The sequence below is a fragment of the Anas platyrhynchos genome, chromosome 16, assembly GCF_047663525.1.
Source record: "Anas platyrhynchos isolate ZD024472 breed Pekin duck chromosome 16, IASCAAS_PekinDuck_T2T, whole genome shotgun sequence".
NCBI lineage: Eukaryota > Metazoa > Chordata > Aves > Anseriformes > Anatidae > Anas > Anas platyrhynchos.
The window spans coordinates 12,192,909-12,218,540 of record NC_092602.1 but is presented as its reverse complement, the minus strand read 5'-3'; the positions used below and the strand labels follow the sequence as shown (position 1 = coordinate 12,218,540).

The window sequence follows — 25,632 nt, the reverse complement described above, 5'->3', positions numbered from 1 at the left end:
TTAAACCAATAGTGCTGTCTTTCCATTCATTGCCTTGAATTTCCCTCTTCTGAGGAAGACAGAAGTAGAAAGAGAAGCAGAATTTTCAACGTTTCAGTTGAGTTTGGTGACAAAGTGAGCAGGTCAAGGCAATGTGACTTTGAAAATCCCATCCTTTATCTGGGGTTGAAGTAATAACAGCAAAACAAGTGGAGAGATGGAAGACACAAAGTGCTGTTTCACTCTTCCTAGATCAAAACATATCTCCATCCACCAACAGAAAGCTAGGGGACCTCACACCATCCCATATTGATTTAGTATGAAGCATTCAATTCCCTTGCTTTAAATCATTCACAGTTTGAAGCTCTTCTTACATTACTTCTTCAGAATATCTTTCCTTTCTGGAGGCATTATCCTTATCTTCCTGTTGCTTTATATACATGTAAGCTTTGGATAAAAAAGAGCTCAAATTTAAACGACAATGTACTATAAAGACAAGTGCTATAAAGAAATTCTCTCAACTCCGTTTTTTTCCATTAAGAATACATAGATGCACGGAACTTCTGTAGGAATTCATGAAGTCATCTCATTAAACAACAAAATATTGACCTGGTGGAAAACTTAAATTACAAGTGTGAAGTATGGGCTGTACATCCATAGAAGAGCTCTTGCAGCTCATCCAGGTCAGGTCTGACAAAAACGGAGGCTCCATTCAAGAAGTGCTAGGGACCAGGTTATCTTAACTTCTAAGATCACTCATTCCTCTAACCCCAGTCTCGGTGTTTGAAGATCTTCACAAACTGAGGCACTGAAGTTGAAGACTTGGTTCGAGCATTATTTCAGCCCACTTGTTTTAGTTTCAGGATAGACACAAGCCAAGACATCCAGCAGTATTTGCATATTCTCAGTTCCAAAAAGCCTTATTTGTCAGAGACAGAGTGCATGCGACATCCAACCCTGAGGTGATGATCGAATTGGGCAACTGCCGTCACAGCTCACTAATCGTTTTTAAAAAGGGAAGGCAGAGCTTACAGCCAGCACCAGGCTAGCAAGAGGAGGAGGAAAATTCCTTCATGTGCAGGCCAGATACTTGAAACTGTGCAGCATACTGATGGCTCCAATTGGACATTTTTATTAAAGCTCCCCTCCCTTCAACTACATGAGTGTGCAGTCATGGCTTATCACCTGTACAAACATCACTTCTGAATGCAGTTATGCCTGTGCTGGAACTCTCCTGAGAAATTAACCTAAAGGAGCGAGCAATTTCTCACACATGTCTTGGATGCGTTTGTAGGGAGGCCATAGGTGAAACAGAAGTCACAAATAGCTATGTGAGTTTGCACACAGCTATGAGAGGATGTGGCCATGTATCCAGAAAAACTATGGAAAGACCGGAGCAGACAAGCTCCATAAAACTTCAGAGGAGGTAAGGATGCTATCTGGGAAAGACTGATGGAAAACTGCGGACTGTGGCCTGTGGGCAATGACAGGAGAGGTCATTGCTCCTGCCTGTGGGGGGAGTCAAATGCTCAGGAATCTCAAAAGCTGGAAACAAGCTTCCAGGGAGAGCAGAGGGAGTACAGATGAGTCTTTATCCAAACATACAGCTGGGGAAAGCTAACTCCTACCACAACCTGGTGGGATTTTCCCATTCGGAAGCATGCTGCAGGCCCGCCTGAGCCGGCTGATGGGATCCCAGTGCCAGGCTACCCACCTGGCCGGGGGCAGGACAGCACCGAGGCTCAAGGCTTGTTAGCTCAGCTGGGATGAGAGCCACATCCCCATCGCAGCGCTCACGGGGCCTCTTGGCCTCATTACCATCAAGAAAGGCATTGCCGAGGTTTGCCGTCAAACTGTCAAAAACTGAAATCAGGACGGGTTCACCTCCCATTTGCAGTCATGTGGCACTCCCCCTTGAGCTGCCTCGTGCTTGTCCCTCACCAGCAGACTTCAGCTTGGCTCTGCTGCTTTTATTGCCTTTCTTTTTTCTGAAGTTTAAAAGCGGCTGAAACAGGAAGCGAGGTGCCGAGGCGTGCTTCCTCCGGCAGGCACAGGTACCTGGCGGGCGAGCCGCCCTGTGCAGCTCATCCGAAACACTTCGCCTGTGCTGTCTAAAGCAATGTGCAGAACTCGAGCACGCACCCGTCAGGAAACCCGGCAGCGCTTCGGGGTGGTGAGAGGCACGGCTGGCACAGGGCCCCTCCTTTCCTTCCCCCTCCTCACCGCTCACACTCCTTTCCCCCAGCTGGAAAACAATGGAGGGAACCTGCAGGAGCCCGACTGCCAGCCAGCCCCGCGCCTCCACGACAAAGCGCGATGTGTTCGTGTGACACACAGACAGTTGTCAGCCCGAGCCAGGCTCGCGACGGCAGAATTACATCTCTTAATTATTACCAGCCTGGCTCCCCGAATGTTCACATTTTTTCCACAGTTACTAAATAAGTTAATCACTTCATGAACAAGGAAATCTGCAGATGCCTTTGAGGCTTTGTTAACATAGTGCCTAAGCCAGCTTTACACTCTCTTCTAATCCTCTTTAAGACAGTATGAGGCAGTGAAGTAGCCTATAATCAGTTTTTAAGGTTATAGACAATATCCCCACTCAAGCTGGTTGCCTAGAGCAACAGTGCAGGAACTGAATGCTAGCAACGAGATTGGATTACTTGCCTTGTTTATTCATCCATATATATTTATCCTCTGCTCTGCCTACAGCAGAAGCAGGGATTTTGTAGCCTGTGCCATACGCGTCTGGATGCGGAGCAGAATTTATGTAAAAAAATGCAGACAGGCTTCGCAAATTAATCTCTTTCCATTTCTGATTCTTTCCCTTCCCTCTCCACCTCAGCACCTGAAAGTTGAAAACACTCCCAGACATGTGATTGTCTGCGCTGTCTCGGCGGCGGCAGCAGCAGCAGCAGCAGCAGCAGCAGCCTCCCCACTGCTCCATGTATCTCTGGAGGGGAGAGCCCGACGTCCTGCCTGCTGGAGTCTCCAGGCACACAGCCCCCAGCAGGAGCTGCTGTTTCACCGTCGCTAAGGATCTGTCCCACTCTGACCCATGGGAACCCCCAGTTACCATTTACATAAAGCAAATTGAAAGCAAATTGTGTTTGAAAGCCACTGAGAAGAATTCAGGCTGTTTCTTCTGTCTTTTACAAGAACTTCATCTGTCCTTAAAGAGCTGGTTTTTCCCTCTCGCCAAAGCCCATTCCCCTGTTGTTCTTGAAGCTTGAGCGTGGCTTCACCAGGGTCAGAACAGCTCGTCTCCATCCTTCGCTGCAGTGGCTCTTCAGATGGGCCCGGTGTAACTGGTGTGATCCAAGCTTCTCCTTATAAAAAGGACTTTTCCTGTACAAAACCCCAGTACAGCTGGGAGAGCTCCACGTGGCGATGACACTAAGAATGCAGCATTGCTGACTAACTTTGGAGCCGGCAGATAGCCAAACTGCAATTCAAGCAGGATCCCCAACAGAGGCATCCTGCGTGCCCCCCCGCTCCTCCCCAAGGTGCAGAGGTACCAGCAACCCACGAGGAGGCCAAATCAAGCTGCTGCAGAGCTAATTGCAAGGAAGACCTACTCCTACTGCAATAATAAATTTCCATGGGCTTTTGGCATTCCAGCAGTAGCTTTGAAAATGCCACAGGGAAAGTACATCCTAAGCCTTCCATGGATCTGAGCCTTCTTGGAGTTCACACGTTCTCTATCAAACTCAGCCTATTCTTCCTATGCGCAGGCCAAAATGCTTTCTTGGAGTTTGCCCTATCCCCAGCCAGCAATGAAAACCTAAAAAATCAATCATTAAATGCAAGTCTGAAAATATCTACTTCACCTCTCCCATTCCAAAACTTGCCTGGAGCTGAGCCACATTTGGTGGCCACAGCGACCTGTGGAGCTGACCCCTGCTGCGCAGTGGATGTCATCTATCAGAGGAGGCTCTCAAAGAAAACAAACACACAATTTCCTTCCACAACCAGCACATCGCATCCCAGTGCAGTCCTGTTACATGACAGCTATGTTTTATTACCCAGCAGCTTACAACAATTAAGGAAAGAGGGGTTGCAGGAAGGTAGGACTGAGGACCAAGTCCCAGGGGAACTGCCGTGCATTTTTTAGCATAGTCTGGGGCGTGTCACTTTGCAACTCAGTTCTTTACTAGGAAAGTGGAGTATCCATTCAAGAAAAGAGATTAGAGGTTTGACAGATAATAAATTTGCTGAGAAAATGAGTTTTAAAGTTATCTAACAGCACAGATGAACTTGGTGAACGGTTGTCACCGAAGCAAACAGGGTGAGGGACAGGAAGGCTGCTGCTAGGAGGGAAACCTAGGGGAGGAGAGGATTCAAGACACTGCATTTCAGACACCGTTCAAATGAAAAGCTTCGATTCAGGAACGCTGTTGTTCTTCCCTGTAGTATTTTCAAAAAGAAACTTTCTGGTTTTTCACTTTGAGGTGTTTTTTCCTCATGTTAAAAGTCACCTAAGTTAATAGGAAAGAGGAAACCAGGCGTTAAATAACCCTGAATCAAAACAAAACGTTTCATTTTGGATCCAAGCTGACACTTCAGGTTGACCCAAAATGAAAGTTTCGTGGTTTTCATTTCACTGAAAAAAGACTGAAAACAAAAATATCTGTCTCAAACTGACACGAACCGTTTCCCCCCACACCTCCCTCCTTGAAACCCTGCCCAGGTCTCTCCATGAAGAGCAACGACTTGCGATGGTCACAGGCTGCTGCCTGATTTCCCGTGCCACTCCTCCAGCTGGCCGCATGCCTCCTAAGCTGCGTCAGAGTGCCTCCTGTGTCACGTGGCATCTCTGTGCTTTTCCCAAATCCCCAGAAAATGAGCTCCTAATGATGGAAAATCCTCCCCACCCCATCCCAGCTCCTCCATCGCCGCAGGAGCGGTGCCAGGGCCCTGTTGGGGTCCCCTGCAGATGGCACTGCGGGAGCGTCCTCGCGTCCTGCGCCACCCCCGGCACCGCCATCATTTTCTTGGCCTACTTTCCACTTTTTTTTTTTTCCTCCAAGAGAAATTATTTATCGTAGGGATTGCCAGCGCTTAATAAACATCCCTCCAAGAATAAATTTGTTTATCTAAGGTATTTTATTATGCTGCCTCAGATAAAAGAGAAGGGAAAAAGAAATCCTCCCCAGAATATTTTTGACTGAGCAAACAGTGAAAGAGCAGTGTCCTTGAGCGCAGTTTTCAAAGGGAAGGTTTGTCAGAAGCCATTTCAGCTGTTAAGGAATGAGTTATCTTCCAAATGAACAAAAAGAGGTGGCAGCGCAGGCCCTGGCAATTGATCCAGTGTGACAGAGACAGATTTAGGAACCTCGAAGCGTTTTGTTCCAGGGACTGCGCCGGTTGTCCTACTGTTTCACCTTCTGTTGTCATCCAAGCTGTGTGGCAGGGGGAGGAAGATGGAAGCATTTTAAATTCAGGTTGCGCAGGTTCAAGTAGCAGCACATGACAGCAGGTCACAGAAAATCAGGACTTCTGTCACTCAATCCCACGGCAGCCTCTCCCTTTGCCTCATCCTGCTGCCGTCGCTGGCGGAGGAGCCTGTGTCTGTGCTGATGAGCAGCGCTCGAGCTGCACCAGTCAGGCTCTCCACACCACAAAGTCATCGAGTAACGCCAGCTGGGTCCCTGGCGAGAGCAGCCCTGGGCTGAGCGAGGAGATAACTCACTGAAAGGAATGCTTATTAGAAGCAGGAAGCCTGGCAGCAGGATTTCTCATCCTAAATATGAGGTTTGCAGCAGCATAAATAATGCATGCCAATTGCCAGCATCCTGAAAATTAGTTAAAGTAGGTTAGGGAAAAAAAAACAAATCACACTCCAGTGCTCTCCATTCAAAAGGAGTTAGCTGCTCATAACGAGCCAGTATGGAAAGAGGGGACAGGAATTAAAAACCTCATCTGCTGTTGCATGCGACTCTGCTAGCAAGAGACAGAGCCTTCTCCCAGCTGCTGGGCCCACACTTTGGTGCGTGGCATTGCCCTGCCTGTACCTGGGATCGGAGCGGGCCAGCAGGTGGCTGTGGCACGGAAGAGGGTGGCAGTGTGACCATTCGTACACATGAACGTGCCCACGGAGAGCTGCAGGACGCCCTTCCAGGAGCTTCCAGGTGCTCGGTGCAGCACAGGCTGCAGACGGTGCCCTCCCAGAAAGCTCCCGAGGACTGCCTGCTCTGTGGCTCCGTCCCCCCACATCTCACCCAAGGGGGCGTGCAGTGAGCTCAGCTCTCTGCGCCTGGTTTTGGAGTCAACGAGCAGAGTCCCCAGCTGCTGCTCTCACCCACCGGAGCCCACCTGGCCCAGTCCAGCACCAGGCACCAAACCCCTGTAAAAGTCAAACCACGAGGTGCCAGCAGAAATGCAAGGAGCTGCCCGTGCTGAGCTGGGAAGGCCTGGCCGAAGCGAGCCCTGGCAGGAGCCGTCCCACAGGCACCAAGGAACACAACCAGCAGCAATGCACCCAGCATGAAATGCCAGGGCCAGGCACCAAACACACCAAGCGCTCACTCTCTTTAGTGTTTCTCAATCAACTTCACCTTTGTTTCACTGGCAAGTAACGTCACCCAGAGCGCTTGATGCCCTCAGCATCACTGCTAAGAGCTTACTTTGCTTTCCAGATGTCGTGGCTCGAGTGCAACCAACCCACAGCCTAAGCAGAGCAGTCACGGTGCAGCCTTTGGACTCCTGATCTTTCCCTGAGAGCAGCCCGAGCACCGCAGACATGATCAGTGTGCTGGAGGCCAGCGGCTCTCTCTGACTAGTCAAAAGCAATTTCATTTCAAGCAGCAATTCAGGCAACGAGTCGCCCCTTCAGATCTATCCAAATTCCAGTTCCCACTGACATCCCCCCTCCCTCAGCTGTATTCTTCTCCCTAATCTAATAATTCCACCAGCAAAAAAACAAACCCAGCAATGCCGGTAGAATGCTTCCTTGCTGAAATGCCTCTGTGCACATCAGCAATGACATCTGTAAAACTGTTACAGAAATTAAAAAAAAAAAATCCTAAAAAATATTTTTTAAGATGCTCCTTCTTTTTCCATTTAATTTCGATCACCGTGGCTGACTTCCAACTCCTCGGTCAAAGTATACGGGCCTTTAGAAAACACCAGATATAATGAAAAATGGTCCCCAAGGAAAGCTAAGCACTAAGCCAGTGATCGTCTCAAGGAATCACTGCGTGCACGAAGACATCCATCAGCTGTGTGTGGCACCAAACCCTTCACTCCTGCAGGACCACGTACATGTCTGCAGAAGTTTTCCAGGGACGAACACCTATCCAAACACGCAGGAGAGCCCTGTCTGCTCCACCACGCAAGAACATGCCTTCGGCCCCGTGGCTGGTAGATCTGTCAGCACTGCAGGAAGCAAAAGGTCTGATTCCGTGGCAGCTGGGCTCTCCAGAGAGTAAAAATCCTTATGGCATGTGAGGCAATTTGACTCGGAAAATACAGAAACATCCCCATCTGGCTTCCTGTCTATCCCGACCCAAACTTTGGATGCTGTTCAAAAACACATCAGGGTTCCAGAAAGCTGCTGGAGCTACCTCTTTCACACTGAAACAAGGCATCCATTTAATGCATGGCATTTCCAGCACAGATCCTGGGAAGTAAAACATTTTCCAGGTTACTTCTAGACAATAAAGTTCCATGAGAGACCCAGAAAGCACATTATTTAAATGAAAATCCTATAGTTTTCCTCTTCAAAAAATGAATGATTCAGCATGAGAAAGGACAGAAGTGCCACACCATGTAGAGGACACCACAGTCAGGCAAGGGCTTATGAAATATCTTTGTAGATTTAGACTGGTAGATAGACCTGGTGTCAACATAAGGTAACTGTCACTGAATCAACCCGAAGTCCACCAGCCGTACCGATCACACCAATGTAAGGCACCACAGGGGTGGTACAAAGCAGCAGCAAAACCACAAGCTTAGAAAACGAGGTGTGTGGCTGAAGAGCAGCACCTGCTTTCGCTCTTGGACTGAATCAAGCTCCACAAGACTAGCAAGGCACAGCCATGCTTTAGGTTGTATTTACTAACCTCCTAGGTATTTGGATTAGTCCTGAACAGTCTGCACTTCATATCCTTTGAGTGAGGCTGCACTTCATTTCGTGTGGCTTAGCTCACGAGTTTCTGCTGGGATGTGGACCTTGCCTGTCTCATTTTTGGATGGCACTCAACCGAATAGAGCCTTTGTCCAAACAGGAGCTTTTCCTGGGGAGGAAAGCACCTGGATTGCATCTCAAGAGGCTGCATTCAGTTCCTGGCTATGTCAAGCCTCCCAAGTGGCTGTGAGTAGTTATATGTCTATGTTACTTCTCTGTAAAATAGCAATAGTAATTTCTCAAGTCCTTTGCTTCCAATACTGAGCCGTGCATGGCAAAAACCTTCTCTCACAAAGGGAAGATACAGCATCTGTAATAATTCACCTCCTTCCCCACTCCTCTGTTGAGATGCTTTTAAGATAAAGCTGAATCACAATAGCGTAACTGAGTTCATTTTCCACTTAAGAGAGAAGTCTCTCATCACAGCACAGCAACGCTTCGCAATGAATGTGCTTTCCATGCTAGTCTATAAAAACAGTGTTCGGGGAAATTCATACCATAATAAATACATGTGTTAAAAGGCCATTTATACTCTGCTTTGTGACAAGTTCAGGAGCAGAGATTCTAGCACTGAGCCCAGACACGTTTTGTAGCATAGATTATATTTAATGGAGTTGTAATCAGAAGATGAATTCGCATAATTTTGTCAGATTTGACACAGAACATGGCTTACTCTCTACAAGTAAAGAAAAAAAAGATGGCTTAGACGGCTGTGCTCACCATCTCAAACAGCCATTGTGAGCACTTTTTTTTTTTTTCCCCTTATTTTCTCAGGAAGTCTGGTTTGAATTTTTGATTTACAGTGGTCAAGTGCAGATTTTTTTGCTTAAGCAGAACAAATAAAACGCTAATATGAAAATTGCCCAGTTAGTAGAGCCTCACAGTCAGCAGAGGTGTAGGATTGCTCCTCATTCACTGCAGACCGGTTGCCTCACATGCCCCTACAGTGCTCTGTATTGAGTACAGTAATTACACCGCTTCCTTCCCATCTGGGATTGCATCCAAAGACATTTTACGAAGTAACAATGCATTCTCTATTCGCCCTCTTCAGAACAGAATCGCATTGTTTAGTTTAAGTGGGCTTCCAGCCAGAAGAAGGTCAATCATAACAAAGCACTGACATTAAGATAAAGGCTGGAACTGCGCTTTATGAAAAGTAGCCAGCTCTTGACAGTTGGCACTTGACTGACAAGTTTGTACTGGGGGGCGGTTCATGTACTAAGCTTTTATAATTTGGGTAGTGTTCGATTTCACATTTGTGTTTATTTATTGCAAACCACAGAATCGCCCTCCAGGTTTTTTCAATTTTCTATTAAGGAAAAATACAATGTTCTATTGCAATTAAGTAAACAAAGTTGGTTTTAGCATACACTTTAAAAAAAACATTGGTTTTTTAGACTGCCAGTGGCTCAGCTTGTTTACAGTCTGTGGTCTAAGGCATTTTCTGTGGTTCTCTATATGGTAATTTTGCTGTAGAAAATAGCTGGCATTGTCTGGTCTCCTTTTTTGGTGATGTTTGCAAAGCAAGCTATCTGAAATAAAGTTCTAAGGAGGAGAATATCTTTCCAGCTATCGGACACCTCCAGATTAAAACTGCTTCTTTTATTCCTATCTTTCCTTCCTAAAGGAGCCCCCTTCGACACATGGTCTAAACTACCCCTCGCGTTTCCCCTCCATGCTTTGATGCACTCTCCATTTCCTACCAGCTCTCCAACAAGTCTCCAATACCTCACGAGTATTCTCTGGAGTACATATTTGAAGCTCTGCTGTTTCTCATCTTTCAGTACAGCGCTCTCTCCATAGCTGAGCATTTTTTGCTCTTTCAGTGCGGGATTAGATAACCCTTCTTGGTTAATTTTCTATCCACTCTAATGCAATGGGTTTCAAATGGAGATCCAAGCAGGGAAGACAGTTATGTGGTTAAGACCCTAGTCAGGAGCTGGGGAGATGCATATTCTCTACTTTCCTATTTAACCTTGTGCATGTCGCTTGATGGCTCCATGCTTCCATCCCCATCTATAAAAGAGAAAAAAGCTTTCTTTTTTTTTTTTCCCCACTTTTTCTTTTTTTCCTTGAATATTTAGAAGGTAAAGGGTTATACAAAGCCAAGCACAATAGAGCCCCAGGGTGATGTTCTAGCTGCTAGTGTAATAAAATTAACACACGCTGCTTGCAGAGCACCCTTCCACTGATGCTATGTAGCAGTTATGCTTTCTGATAAACAGTCTTGCAGACAGACGGAGCCTATGTCAAGTTAAAATGTTCACGAAGTACGCCTTCGCTAGTTGCCATGCTGTCACTACCCTCCCATTGCCAAAAGAGCTTATATTAAGAATGAGAACATATTTTTGAAAGATGAGAAGGAGATTTTGAGATACACAATGCACCAGCCAAAATATTTAATATATGCCTTAGTCAAAAATTCCATCGTTGCTTCTCGTATCATCTGCATCTAAATACTCTCTTGCTGCCTAGGCACTACACTGTCTCGCATTTTTCCCTCCCCAGTCAGAAGAGGAAGAAGGAACATCACAACGTTATACTCGAAGACACACTAAGAACCAGACGGCTACAAAGTTAGGGGACAGACTCCTACTGGTGTCAAGGGTCTTGCCCAGGAGCTGCAGCTCAGCAAGAAATGGTAACAGCCCCCGGGGTCCCCTGGACACAGCAGCAGCATCTGTCACTTGAATAGCCCCTCAGTATTTCTCCCTTTGAAATATTTCTAGTACTCAGAGCAAAGGTGTTAAGGAGAGAGAGGTCCTGCTTCTCATTACCAGAAGGCAGGAGAAAATGAACAAACTTCCAGGCAGAGAATCTGCTCAGACCTGTCAGATGAAGATGTTTCTGTGAGCCTGTCAGGTTTCTGTAACTGCTGTCAGCTGATGTAATGCAGGACGCTATGTTTCCCCACAAATCTTGTATCCCTCATATCCGTAAACCTCTGTACTAGTAATTCACTCTTAATAATTTATTCCTCCCCCTTCCTGGAAATCTAGAACTATATTAAAATATTCATTTAAAGCATGTATTTTGAGGGAGGAGAAAAGAGAGGAGAGGAGAATGAACTCATGCACCGGGGATATTAGACAACTGCAGTCTTGGGTGAATTGCACTTTTTTCTCCCTCGCCTCTGCCTCTTCGCAGCCATATCATTACCATCAATAGCCATTGCACAGCCCGCTGCGTTACCAGCGCTCGCACGTCTCCGCTCGCTTTCAGGACGACACAAATCCCCATCACAGAAGTCGCTCTTGTGCTAGCTGAAAGCCCTATTGACAGCATGTGCTAAATGCAGGCTGGAGAAATTAAATCACCCTTCATCTCTGTACACGGATCCTTCCACACGCTGCATGGGACGGCGTTAATGAGGTTGTGCAGGATGCCTTGGGTAACCGCATCCACTGCGTGCTGTCCGCCGGCCTTAGTCTCTAAGCTAGTTAAACTGGTCTCATTTGTCAGAACTAAAATTAACTCACACACGTTCTTGAAGTTGTCTTAATTTGCTAAATTCTACAGTTCAACCTAGATTATCCAAACTTCAATTATCCAAAACTCCCTGGTATTCAAAACAGGGTCAAGTCTCTTGACATCCATTAAGTACATTGAAAATTCCCGCAGTTATCAGAGACCTCATTTATATGAACATATTCCATATCCCCAATGCTTTTTATATAATTGAGGCTGAATGTCAGTAAGGTTTTGATTTCAGGATATTTTGACTGATAATTGAAATTTCCAGAGAGAGCGATTATTTCACTTTCCCTTTTTTTTTTTTTTTTTTAATTTATTTTTTGCCTGCGGGATCTATTTTATTAAACATTCAAATTCCAACCAAAATTTTCTTTTGCCACCCCAAAAGGCACTCCCAGGCCTTTGCTACCACCTGAGAGACCTTTGCCACCCAGAGGAAGACGGTGCCTCAAGGGGCTTCTCAGATGCTCCTCAGCAGAGGAGAGGAGACAATGTGTGGAAAAGGCAGGATTTTCACAAAGGAATCGAGACAGATACCCCAAACTGTGCAAACCTGAAACTGTTTGTGCGACCTACTCCGTATCTCGGTGACATCAGGTGGCTTCAGGGCAGTGAGATCAGAGCTAGAGGTGGGCTCGGATCGGTCACCACGTGTACAGCCATACCTCCCTCCCTGTAACTACCTGACTGCTTCTTGCAGCACACACAGCAACTCCAACTAAGTACCAGGTACACAGCTAAGGTTTCACATGCAGGTTTAATAATTGATTCTCACCTCCTGGATGAGTTCAGTACCTTGTCAAAGACCAATCTCCTCTATACTTAGCTGAGATGCTACCCAGTGCAAGCAGAGGGGGACATCAGGCTCCCGTGTCAGACAGTCTGCAAGAAGAAACTTCACGGATGCCAAAGCAAGCTTTCTGCAGCTAAATGTGGACTCTTCATCTACATCTTCAACATGAAGGATGAATTTCACTGAATACGCATCAAAACGTAACCAAAGCAAAAACCAACAGCAAAAATATGAAACAGTATGGAATTCAAATGCTTATGAAACACGAGGCTTACATAAATATTGCAAGCTGACTACCTCGTATTATGACTTTTTAAAATTTACATCCCATACTTATTTAATTAAAACAAGATACATTGCAATCAGTATAGATAACACGAAGTGTACATTTTGCACTAAATTTGAATGTTTTCAGCTGTTTCAGCATTTGACTGCTGCAAACACTTTGCATAATGCATGAACTGGAGACGTTGATGTGGCAAGCACACCCCTGGCAGGACTTCTCCATGAATGTGAATTCCGGAGCCACTAGCAACAAGCAGAGCACACGTGATTCACTGAGATATCTCCACTCCTCACGTGTGATACCATCAGGCTTGAAAACAGAAGTGCTGAGCTGAGAGTGGGCATGACAATAGCACAGAGGAGGGGGCTGTGTGCAGGCCGTGGGACACCAACTCTTCACCATAGTGCCATTTGTTCTCCTGCTTCCCCAGGAAGGGCCGGGTGCTGCGAGGATCCCTCTCAAACCAGCTCATGAGAATGCAGGCAGATGTCTTTCTTCATAACATATCACGCGGTGTTTTTAGATTTCCAAAGCTCTAAGCACACCAGATGTACATTGCTGAGTGAACAGAGAGGCAGCCTGACTTGTATCACACAACAATTTCAAAGGTCTCGCACACAGCAAGATGCTGCCCTGTAAGCATGCAAGGTCACGTACCTGCGGTCCTCACACAAGCCTGCCAGAGGAGGCTGGGGAGGATCGTGGCATTGCACAGGGTCCACAATGAAACATCTGAATACACCTCATAAACTATTTATACAAGGAAGCGTAATCTAAAGTGCTAATAGATAATTAATGGCTGCACTAATAAATTCTTAGCCAAGGTTCCTAGGCAGGTCACGAGGCTGAGGCTTCAAGAGGTAGCTCATGAATATTCCTTTCCCCCAGCTGCAACACCTGCTCCTGCTGCCTACACCACAGACTTTGCCTTATCGGTAAATGTCAATAATATTTTAATTGGTTATTATTCCTTCCTGACTGCAACCTTTAGAAAGGAGTTTAAGCATTTGGTGAGCGAGAGACTGCCGTAATTACTGGGAAGGAACTGTGCTCTGGAAACAGCTTTTCTATTGCATGCTGCGTGCATGAAAAATATTTTCCACAGCAAACTGAACTATAGCTCCGAGTACTAACTCTGACACTGAAATGTACACATCTGTGTACTATTTAACTAACTGCTAGCTTTAGCACAAGCAACACGGGATTAAGATACAGGAGCCTGTAAGAGAAGAACGTGCATTGCAATGTGAAACGATCAGGGCTGCAGAGCACAGACCGAAGGCAGCTGCATGATCTGACATAACATGGCACCATCCCTCTCATCCCGACGCTCGTTACTTGTTTGTCCTGCCCCATCCAGATGGAGAGGGGATGCAAAGAGCAGAGAAGCAACGCTGTGCAACCTACAACCAGCGTGGGCTATCTTTCAGCTCACAGCAATTTTATCTGGTATGAAGTTAGTATGTGATCACAGCCACAGAAATGTCCTTATTAGCAGTGTCCCAGAAAATGTATATTCTTTTTCTTATAAAATCTTTGGTTAAAAATGTCTAAGCAGTCTTGGGATAGTAAATGTGCTCACACTGTGAGAAGACAGCTTATCCTTCAGTATAAACGAAGAGAGAAACAAAACGTAGGGACAGAGGAAGGAAGCAATAAAAATAGACTATTAACAGCAACCATAAAAAAACAAGCAAAAGTCAAAGCAAGGTCGAAAAAGGTCTCACAGAGGGAGCCAGACCCATGAAGTTTTGGGAAGGAGAAAAAAGGACTGAATGTGCTGTTGTAACAATCTGATCCTTCGTAAACAGGATCAACCAAAAAAGAGACAAATCATACATAATGTCTCCTGCTTCTTAAGCTCAAAATAGAAAGCTGCCTTTGGGAGCCTTCTGTAGATCTAAGTATTGTATTAAGATATGCTTTAAAGAAAATCAAGATACATTCAGAAATTATAGGAAGGTCTATGAAAAGGATTCCAGAGCTAAACTTGCAAACTCACTTCTTCAGAAGTGTTTCAGGAGAAGGGGTGTGTTTTGGTGGTATCCCGAGGAGTCAAACCTGGACGCCAGGAGGAGGAAACACCAGCAAACAAGTTGTTATCAAGTTTTAGCAGCTCAGAATCCAGACATCTGCCTTCATCTCACACACAAAGTCATGAATTTCCAAAAGGTAAATGACACAGAGAGTAGAATTTTCCTAAATTTGCAGTGTTACACATTTCAGACAACACAAGGCTCCTTACTCATAGGGAAAAAAAAAGCCTCCTGGACTATTTTCAAGACATGGTGTCAGCTGGGGAATCCCAGTCTGTTCCTTTGAACTGGAAAACACCCTTGTAGTCAACAGCACTTGACCGGAGGAAGAACACAGACACGAAGCATGGCGGAGAGCAAATTTAGTTTGGATGCAAAATTACATGGCAGGGTGGCCTTTCCTCCACCTTAGGTCTGCGTACAGAGAGCTACCCCGATAAAGCTCAAACGTATCTTGAATTGCCTGCCTTCATAGGCTTTATCAAAGTTATTTTCCGCCGATCCGCAGCTGCACCAGCAGGAAGTGAGCAGCTCTCCTCGCCGGCCCCATGTGCATGCCTACAGTAACCACATTAACCGCAAAGCATGTTTTTATCTTGTTAAGCCGCTAAGCTCTGAAGTGTTCCGTTTAGTATGGTAATAACAAGGCTGAGTGATAAAGCTTTTAGTGGGTAGAGAAATAGCAGCCAAGATCTCCTGTGAAGGGGACATGCCGTTTGTTTTCTTTACACGGATTCTTCTGGACATGCCAGCGCAGAAATAAATCAAATTCCACAGGCTAGATAACACCCCAGCTATGAGACAGACCAACAAAAGCCAGAAATTCAGCATTAAAAGGATGCTGTTCAGTTATTTAGGCCATGAAGTTGACCTGTCAAACCTGATAAGGGGTATCATCTAGATATTAACCAACCAATAAAATAAACCACACTCTTAAGGTACTCAGATGTTTTTAAACAGAGCCAATATATGACCACGGCTGTCTGCAGAAAGAAAATAAGTTTTTTTTTCTGCTGGTTTGGTTCTGCATGAGTAGTCCCCTAACAAAAATAGGAGCAGTAAATGCACCCACCCCACGTCCAGCCACCACCCTGCTGTCTGCCACGTACACACCAGTCATTCTGCCCACCCAAAATACTCCCAACATGCAAATGCAGAGACCCGTCGAGACAGCCACCCTGTCGGTAGTGCTGGGATTGTCCCAAGAGCACCATCTTGCTTCAAGTCCCTGCTGCAGATTGAGTAAGGAATGAGACCTTTAGAAGGGGAGCCCTTAGCACTTAGAAGCAGTTCCAGGTAGCTTGCACCTGGGTTCATTATTTTAATATCTCCTTGTCTTGTCACTAATAGCAGCAGCTAATTTGCAGGTAACCCTTCTGGTCACAGAATCCAATGCTTTTCATCTGCAATATCATTGGCCTCTGACTTTTAAGATAAGAGAAACTCCATTAATGGTGCGTGTGGTTTGCTTTTTTGTTTTGTTTTGTTTTTTAGTTTAATCACCATGAAACACCTTTTTGAAGGCATAAATTACGCCACTTCTGACTTGCCAACTCTTTGTTTAATGCAGTTTTGCAGCAGTGCACATTTCCTCTATATCTCTGCTTCTGCAGAAAACAGGATTTCAAATAACTGTGGAAATATCCTCAGATTTCAATTAACCATGCTCGCCTGCAGGCAGGAGCTCTACAAAATCAAGGGCCTACATGAACTTTCTTCCCAAAGTGAAAGGTCTACGACACCAAAGAGTTTTAAGAAGAAGGGTTTCATCCCGCAGCAGTCTGCCTGCCGGACAGCAGCCAGTTGTGCCCGTGCCCCTGAATGACAAGGACAGGCCAGGAGGAACAAGACGGGTAAACAGTGCAGTACCAAGTAGATCACCAAAGCCAGGCTCTCACTGCAAACACACGCTTTAAAATTGTCATGACTCTTCAAAGACCATGCTGGGCAACACCTCTGGGGTACCCTCCCAACCAAATGCTCCAGGAGTGGAGCAAGAGCTTGGAGGCATCACCACGCCGCACCGCACCGTGCCAAGGATCTGGCTGCTTCACGCATCAGCAGGATGAAACCACTCAAAGGGTCAGGTGCCTTCATCTCACTTGTCAGGTGCCATAGGACCTTCAGGTGAAAGCAAAGGGTGGGATGAAAAGCACTGACATAATGGGAATAAACCAGGATTTTTTTAAGGAGAACTGGGGCCCCCAAATCCCTTCAGCAGCCCATCGACACCACCACCCCTCGGAGCTGCAGGCATTTGTCTGGGAGAGAAGCAGCTGGTGTGGAACTGGCTAAGCTTGAATTATCACAGTCTGATCTGCAGATTAGGCTGGATAACAGCTCAAAGCCGCATTTTACTGTTAGTGCTCGCAAGGGGCTGCATCTCTCTGAACAGCTCCGTATGGCACGGCTGGTACCTTCGCTGCAGAGGCTGTGGATTAAACCCTGCAGAGTCCGTTCAGCTACCCAGGAGAGACTTTAATCGCTAAGAAAACTGACTAAGCACTGGGAGCTACCACTAGAGAAGCCTGTGGGCTTGGGCTCTATCCGGGGAACTTTGAAGCCCCCACCCAGACACATACGCCCCATGTGGAAGAAGGCAGGTGCTGTCCTGCTGCAAGCCTCCTGGGTGAGGAAATGAATCTCTTCTGGTTTACGCAAGCACGAAGAGTGGAAGCGATTTCCAGCCTTCCCTTCCTAATTCCTTCTGCAAAATTGAAACTAGACAAATAAAGAAACCCCCCAATCACAACACTAACAGTGCCCTGCTGCTACAGCAGTGCTAAGCCACTCGCTCTGCATGCAAGGATCTAAGAGGGAATGTGGCAACCCATTGCAAACCACCCCGCAGTGACTTCTTCAGCTGCACCAGAGTGGACACGGAATCTGCCCTTTCTCCACACTCGCTGATGCTCTGTTCAGTCATCACTTAGCAATTTGCACCAGACTTACCTGCTTGCCCAGCACAGTTTCCAGCACCCTGACTTGTTACTCAGAGCCTGTGTCCGGGGCTGTCCCACTTATGCCAGGAGAGCTTTCAGAGCCAGAGAGCACCCTCACCAGTTAGCAGAGATGGCAGCCACGGACACTCACATCACACATTCCCCTTCCGTAACTGACAACTTAAAGCTTTTTGCCCACTCATTGGATGAACAAAGAGGCTGAGGAAACAACCAGTAACAACCTCTTTGTTACCAGTGGGCTGGTAATTCATTATTCATTCTTCATTATTCAGTGGGCTTAGATTCACACTGCCCTGACATAACAGGCAAAAAGAATGAGTAAAACCTCATGTATGCTATGAGTTCTTGATCGAAAAGTAACTTTGCAGACTGCACTAGTCTGCCTTTACAACAAGATTTTGGTGCCTGCAACTCACAAGGCAGATACTCCAGTGTTCCCTTTTCTGTGATGTTTTAACTCCCATTTAAGCTTACTAGAATGCCTGTTCCACCAATCCAAAGTACAAAACCAAAGTAAATAAGCAGTTAAGTCAGTCAAGCCCCGACTCCCATACAGTCACCAGTTCCCTGCCACACCCCCATTTCCCTCCCTCCCAGCACCCCCAGCCCCCAGCTCTGCACCTGCACCCCGAGGAGCCGGCACACACTTCGCTCCCCTCACAATCCCCAGCTGCTCAGAGATGAAGGGGCTGACGTGGCTTCCTTCAGCTCAGCTGCAGAAAGTTAGTTTTGCCTCACCCAAGTGCCCCAGACTATGGTCATGGCCCAGGTTTGCCCAACAAAGGTGTGGGACAGATTTAAGAGATGGACCACTCAAAGAGCTTAAGGTTAACCTCCGTGTTCAGTGAGTAAACCCCAGAAGGAACTTCAGCCTGGAAGTAATTTAACCCCTGATTTCAACTGGGTCTTTTTGAAAATGCCTGGGCTGTTGCAACCCAGTGGTGCTCTGCAGGAGATCAGCTGCCAACCCCTAAAAATACGAGCGTCTGGTGGGCACTGCTCTCATGGGTAAAGCCTTGCACAAATCGAGTACTCCGCTAAGCCTACGGGGACTTGTGCCTTGCAGGGCACCACGGATTCAAGGATGAAGACAGCAACACGGAATGGGAAGAAGGGAAGGCTGCGGGAGAAATGAAGATCTCAGGCATTAAGATTTGACTAACTGGATGAGACAGAATTATTAAAAAAGAGGGGAACTGGGCAGAGAGACAATTTTCCCTAACCCGCCCCATCCTGACATTAACATTTAAATTTAAACGATGGATTACTGAAATAGCCAAGGTCAAGACCTCGGTATCCTCCCCCATAGTAAGAACCGTGATGCATTGTCATGTGCAAACAGCTCCTTCATGAGACACCAAAGGGCTCTTAATAATGGATATTACACTTCTGCAATGATCGCAGTGGAAAGCACCCAAAATTACCAGCTTTCTTTGCAGAGTAATTTGTTATTTTAATGCTGTCAACCTGCAGAAATAGATTTATTGTTATTAATAATAGTGATTTGCCACATTTTGCTAGTTAAATTACAGTGCTGTATAGTTAGTTCCACAATAAAGGACTGGAAGTGTGCCAGGAGATTGCTCATAGCTCAGTGTAACAGCAGTTGGCACCGTTCCCATTAAGGCATTAAAATTTGAGTCAGAAACATAACAGATGCAAAACAAAACATGAGGTCGCTCGCGGGGATTATATAAAAACAATTAAAACAAATTAATTACCAGTTATGTTAGTGTTGCCCCGTGTACACGTAGAATGACTACAAATCCACGCAGAGGTCTTTTAGAGACCATAAAAGCCAACAAGGATCCCCCAGGGACTGCCAGGGAACTTTTGGTTTCCAGCACACCAGTGGGGTTAAGGAGGTGAAATGCAGGGAAGCACGGACCCGGGGACAGCCCCAGCTTCCCAGGAGCACAGGCAGCTTCTGGAGGCTCCTGAGGAAATCCAGGTTTTGAGCAAAGAGGGATAAACAAGTCTCATTCCCTGGCCAGGAAGGTGTTATGGGCGGAAGAGGAGCCCAGGAGCAGGTTGAGCTAGTTGGTGCAGGCATGCCAAAGCATCTTGACTCCAGCTTAGGTAAGCTGAACTGCAGCCAGTGATGTGACCTGGAGGCAAGGGGACACTCAGGAGCATGCAGCAGGACACAGTCTGGGTAACTAAGAAGTTTGTTGAAACATGTTGAGATAATTTTCTCACCAAGCAAAGCTGAAGAGTTCTGGTCCTTGCAGAAAACTCTGGGAAGTCTCTGGTAGGGTAACTCCCATGGGGAGCCCAACCACCACTCTACTTAGTTTTCCAGCCACGTGCACCTCTCTTTGCAAAAAAATAGATTATTTTTAGGATATTAAAACCCCTCATCATTATCCTGGTGCAGAAGTTGCAGTTTCTCATAGAAGGAGGATCAGCCATGACTAAGACCACTGCAGACCTTCTCTAAAGCTCTCCCTGTCCTCCAGCAGCTTCAGAAATAAAGCAGTAAGGGAACTCTAAGGACCTGAGTTTCTTCTTGCACCTGTGCAGCCCCATTGACTTCAGCACTGTTGCTCCCAACCTTCACTGTCAACTTACTCCCTCCATGCAGCCTCCCCAGATCCTACCCTATGGGCAGGCCAGAACAGATCCATGGAAAACAAGAGCTGTTTGGCTCTCCTTTATGTCCTACTCCTGTGACTTGGCTGGTACACTCGTTGCGTCCCTGAAATCACTGAAGAAAAAATTGCCTTTGAGTTTACATTAATTCTTTTGTCCCTGGACAGTGCTATCTCCAGTCGCATCAGCCCTCTCCACACCACCAGTAGGGTAAGATATGCATTTTCTCAAAACGAACAATTTATCTAGCACCGCAGATATATTTGATGTGCTCTCACTAACACATTTTTCCCAATTCTAGCAGATAGGTTTGAACAGGCTGCCTCTTTAAACTGAAGAGCACTGAACATGGGGCATACTTCTGGTTCCCCAACAGAGCCTTGTCCATCTGTATGAAGCTGTGCCTTGATTTTACCTAAGGGATATTTTTTCTCTCTCTTCTTGAGATCATAGGGATTTATCTGCATTTTACTACAGCCAAGCCTAAGCTTTTCCTTTGGAAGATTTCCTGGTATTTGGTGAGGATGTAAAACACAATGTCACACGAACCAGAGAGAGTAGCACAGAGGTGTGAGTTTCCTGGAGAAAGCCAGGACCTCCTGGGAACAGACCTGCAGCGGCCGCAGCTCCTCAGGCACAGCAAGGGTCTGAGAAGAACCGAAAGAAGCTCCTTGGGCAGCACACAAGCTGTTACCATCGTCTGATTGTTGTTTCTGGCTTCGTATTGCCAAGGAAAAGTGTATTGATATTTTAGCATCTGACTAATGGTGTGAAAACATTATCTTACTATTGCTCTCCAAGGGGTGATTTCATTCATATTCTCTCCTTTGGAAGGAAAGAGGTATGGAATAATCACATCAACTCTGCTTATTTTGCATGTTTAATAGCTAATATTAAAGAAATCGAATTCAGCCTCACTACAGGCCTCTCCCTCCGTCCTCCACGTTAGCATATTCAAACCATCACTTTTCCTATTAGCTCTTTGTTAAGCATCATTTATATGCTCGACGCAGAACAAGACGGTACCAAGGCCCTGCCCCCAGGAGCACAGCGATCTTGTTTTCATGAGACACAGCAGCAGGCACCAAGTGCTCCTGTGAGCACTGCTCCTGGAAGGTGGTCTGGATGCACTGCCAGGATTTAGGCCTAAAGCCACTTTTAATCCCTTGGAAAGAGGGAATAACCTGACTTCTTTCAAGCACTCCACGTATTGGAATTAACCCATAGAAACCCCTTCTTCTGAATTGTTTTAATTTGCACAAATACTGAAGAGGGAAAAAAAAAAAGGTCACAAACAAGTGTACCACACACAGGGCCCATCAGACAGATGGGCCAGCAAACATCCTTGATGACCATTTAATGGAAAATGGGCCTTTTTCCCCCAGATCACAGAGGCGTGGTGCAAAGCAAGGCAGGGAGAGGCTGTAATTACTGAGGAAAGGGGCAGGAATGTGACCACCTGCTGCAGGTTGCTGGGGAGGGGAAAAGACGGGCAAGTAGAAGCTGTCCTCTGCTCACACATCACCTCGTCCTCGTGGAGTCAGGACGTGCCACCTGCAGCAAGGCACGGGGCTTTTCTCGCCAGCGCTGCCAGTGACGAGGTCTGCAGTGAGAAGGCTGCACTCCCGGCTGGCTCAGGAGGAGGATGGAGATCTCCACCCTGGGCAGCTCGGGGCAGCTTGTCACCCACTCCCACCGCAGCAGCCAGCACCCTTCCTGCTGCTGACATGTCTGCATCCTGCCCCTGCCTACAAAACACCGCCGTACCCAGCCCCAGCAGGGCAAGCTGCCTTCCAGGAGCAGTCCCGACAGGTCTTGGTCTCGAGTCAAGCCCCCGTGCCTGCTCTAACTTCCCAAGCAGCAAGGACTTCGCAGCCTGCAACTCCACCCTCTGAAAAAAGGCTGATGGAGACAGTAAATATTGATGGGTATCACCAGATGTCACTGTTGTACAAAGTCATCCAAGTTGCCTTTCTTGGAGAGCATGCTGGAGACTCGAAAAGACCTGAAGCTCCCCTCGCCTGCCCCCGTGGCCTCTCCTTGCCCTCAGCAGTCCTGTGAGATGTCCTGCAGGAGGAGCAGCAGCCAGGGCTGCTCTCTGCCATGGACTGGCCTGAAAGCCACTTCCTTAAAGCAGAGGCACACTCAGCTGTGCTTTGGGGGAAGAAACCCCTGTGCACCAGCTTTTGTTTCAGGTCCGACATATTTAGAACAAGCTTTATTTTCTAATTTTGATCAAATACCTTTCTTTCTGCTGGAAAGCTAAATTGCAGGGCTACAACTACTGCTATCAGCTGGCAAAGAGGTAACAATAATTAATACTTGGTAATATTGAGCCTAGAATGTCTTTTGCCTGATGCTGCCTTATTACTTTCAGCAGGGATTCTCTGAGATAATCAAAACCAGAATTTTATAGTTCGTTTGCTTAAAGTCTGCTTCATACAGATTTTGATGTACTTCTAAGATGGCTCGAATATGAACATTTGTTTTCCCATAATAATGAATCGTTCCCTATCTGCAAGGTGTCTATCAAAAGAGCACAGTCGCCGCTAGATGAGCATAGGTTTAAACAAGATGCCCTCAGAGCAGTGTCCTTTCAAAGGCAAATCTGCTGAGGAAATCATTTCAGCTAAGAAAATAAATATATCTGGCGCTGCATCAGAAGAGCAGCACAATAATGTTGATCTGCTAAAGGAACACACTTAATGATTTAAAACAGAACAGATCTGTGCAAGGAAGTGATTGCTTAAAATACATGTGTATGTTTATTCTTCAAGACATTCAGAAACACAAAGATAACGAAACAGAGATGCACGGAAAGCCCTTCAGCCCGGGCACGCTGATGCTGGCTCGTTATGTCTCATTAGCTATTCCCAAGGTGACAAGTGTTATCTGAATGAGGTTTGTGCAGCAATCCAGAACCAATTATATATGATAGTGCTTTTGCAAAGTACCTTGAAAAATAAAGAAAAGGTGCTGATTGGCAAAAGCAGCTCACCCTCGGGCCTGGTGGTCGCACACGCTCACAGGCTCCCCCCAGCCCGGTGCCGGTGCCCCCGGCACAGCGGGGTGAGACGAGGCCATCAGGGGCGATGGGAAGGCCACAGAGGCACTGGTCCCACTGGGCAGAGCCCACTTGAGATATTTCTAGGGCAGGAACCGATGACACTTAGCCAGGCCTCTGCCTTATACCATCAATACATTTAAACGTCATCTCCTTCTGCCACACGTCCTGCTGGGAAATGTCTGCAAAGTCAGACTTTGGCGCTGCGCAGGCAGTGCAGTGAGTACGTTTGTGGTTAGAGGCGAGTGCTAATGAACTTTCAGTTGCCATCAGCCCTCCCTCCAGTACGTTAGCTGTGCGGGCACGGCCTGCTCTGTGCTGCTCTCAGCGACAGCAACATCCAGCGGCCTGCCTCAGCCTGCTCTGGGCAGCGGGGGGACAAGGCATGCGTGCACCAGGGCAGGGTTCCCCCCCCCAGGGCTCCTTTCTACTCTCCCTGGCAGCGCTGTGTCTGTCCTGCAGGGCTCAGGACACACGGACACTCAGCTGCATGAGGGGATGGGCTGGGGTGCACGAGGTGTGGGGATGGACGTGGATAAAGCAGTGTGGTAAGGGTGCACAGCAGGCACCACTGCAGCCACTTGGTCCCGCAGCTTGCTTTGTGCAGGTCCAGCGCCCGCTGTCACATCGCTGCTGTCTGCTGCAGGTTCTGTAGGACATCAGCACACAGAGAGGATCCGCTTCACCCCAGACCACAGGGGCTGATCTGTGCTGCATGCCTTCAGTGCTTATCGGCAATAACACGAGCCATCCCCTCTCCTCCCGGCTGTGTTTTCACAACATTAGGCTATTTTACTCCACCCCTCATTACACAAATGTAGAGCAATTTTTTTATTACTCATCAGCTTCCAATTTGGCTCAGCTACACACACCTTCATTCCTGTTTAATGCTGCCTTAAGCATAATGAACAAAGGAACAATAAGGACCAGAAACGTATCAGCTTGAAGGGAGGTACTCAGGGGGTACTACAGGGATTTGTCTGGAGCTTGGGATAATTTATTTTTTTTTCATGTGCACAGAGCAAATGGCAATTAAATTAAGTTCAGATCATTCCAGGATAAAAGGTATTGCAAAGAGAAATAAAAGAGAGATAACAGGCCCGGGGAAGTTTGCAAAATACAGGCATGGAACAGCAAGATGATTTTCCAGCCAGACATACGCAGAGCTAACGCACGCTGTGGAGGCTGGAAAAATAAATCTCACATGCAACAGTGTGAGGAGAAGGAAGAGGCTCACAAGATGTTTCAAGGGGCATGCTCTGGATTGACAGCAAGCCCTTTTTCTCTACGGGACCAGCACAATACCACTGCTGAGCTCTCCTTCGCACTACGCACCTCTCCTCCAAGGGTCGCACTGAGAGGCACGGAGGCAGTTCAGACTCCTAACAAGAAAGCAGAGAACAAAGAGCTTTGGGAGAGAGACAACCCCTTGTTTGGGGATATAAACCTAAACTAGCAGAGGTTAGGCAGTAAGCAGCCTGCCGTCGGGCTGTAATTGCCTGCTGCAGGATTTCTGACATTTTTGTCTCATACAGCTGGTAGCACAGTGGGAGACAAAATATTGTACTCTGATCCAATCCACGAGCAGGCTTAATCTCTCATGCTCTCTCCCCCTGCCATCCCTCAGTAGTATTTTCAAATAAAACCAAAGCGCTTTTGCTCCAACTAAGAACACACTTGGTTTGGAAAGTCTGAAGCCAAAGTTCAGCAAAGCCAGCAGCCAAGGTCACCTACGGTATCCGTGCCAAGGTCACCCAGGCAAGCCGGGGCTGAGCCAGGGGACCAACCCAGACCGCAACCCCAGCCCCACCTGCCTATTGAAAACTCTGTCTCTGTTTAACATTTGTAAAAGCCCTGACATGGGGCAAGTTTTGCTGGTTGTAAGGACTGCAGGTGCCTGTCCCCTTCCCTCCCTGCATACCCAGAAGCCATACGAACCCAGCCGGCGCAGGGATGCTCGAGGCTGCTAGCACCGCAGCTGGACGCTCCTCCAGAACCACATCTGCCACCCTCCCCTCGCTGCGTCCCCCCTGTCCCCACCTCCCATCAGCTTCCTCATCACACATCCTGCACAGGCCTGCACAGAGCCTTCCCAGCTGCAGTCCTGGGAAATCATGGTCATCGCCAGCCCCAGACCCAGCGGTGACCTCGGAGCAGTCCTGCAGAGGCACCGGCAGATCCCTGTCTTCAGGAGGAACCTACCGAGCACGGTTCCACCCAGCTGCCTCCCACTGCCCCTGACTCACTGCTGGCTCAGCTGCCAGCTCTCAGCAGGAGCAATACCAACGAGCCAGGAAAGGAAAAAAAAATCACTATA

The 25,632-nt window shown here is 47.1% G+C and overlaps 1 protein-coding gene across 2 annotated transcripts in view; it reads right to left on the bottom strand.

The window, feature by feature from the left end:
• GALNT9 (polypeptide N-acetylgalactosaminyltransferase 9) overlaps positions 1–25,632 on the bottom strand; it is a 429,083-nt gene that overhangs the window by 313,559 nt on the left and 89,892 nt on the right. Inside the window, exon 1 of one of the 2 annotated variants that reach the window (XM_038187419.2) lies at positions 14,663–14,818. The exons of the other annotated variant lie outside the window; for it this stretch is intronic. The gene's annotated coding sequence lies outside the window, so the exon portion shown is untranslated. Of the gene's footprint in view, positions 1–14,662; positions 14,819–25,632 lie in introns of those variants that run through there. 2 annotated transcript variants of the gene reach the window in all.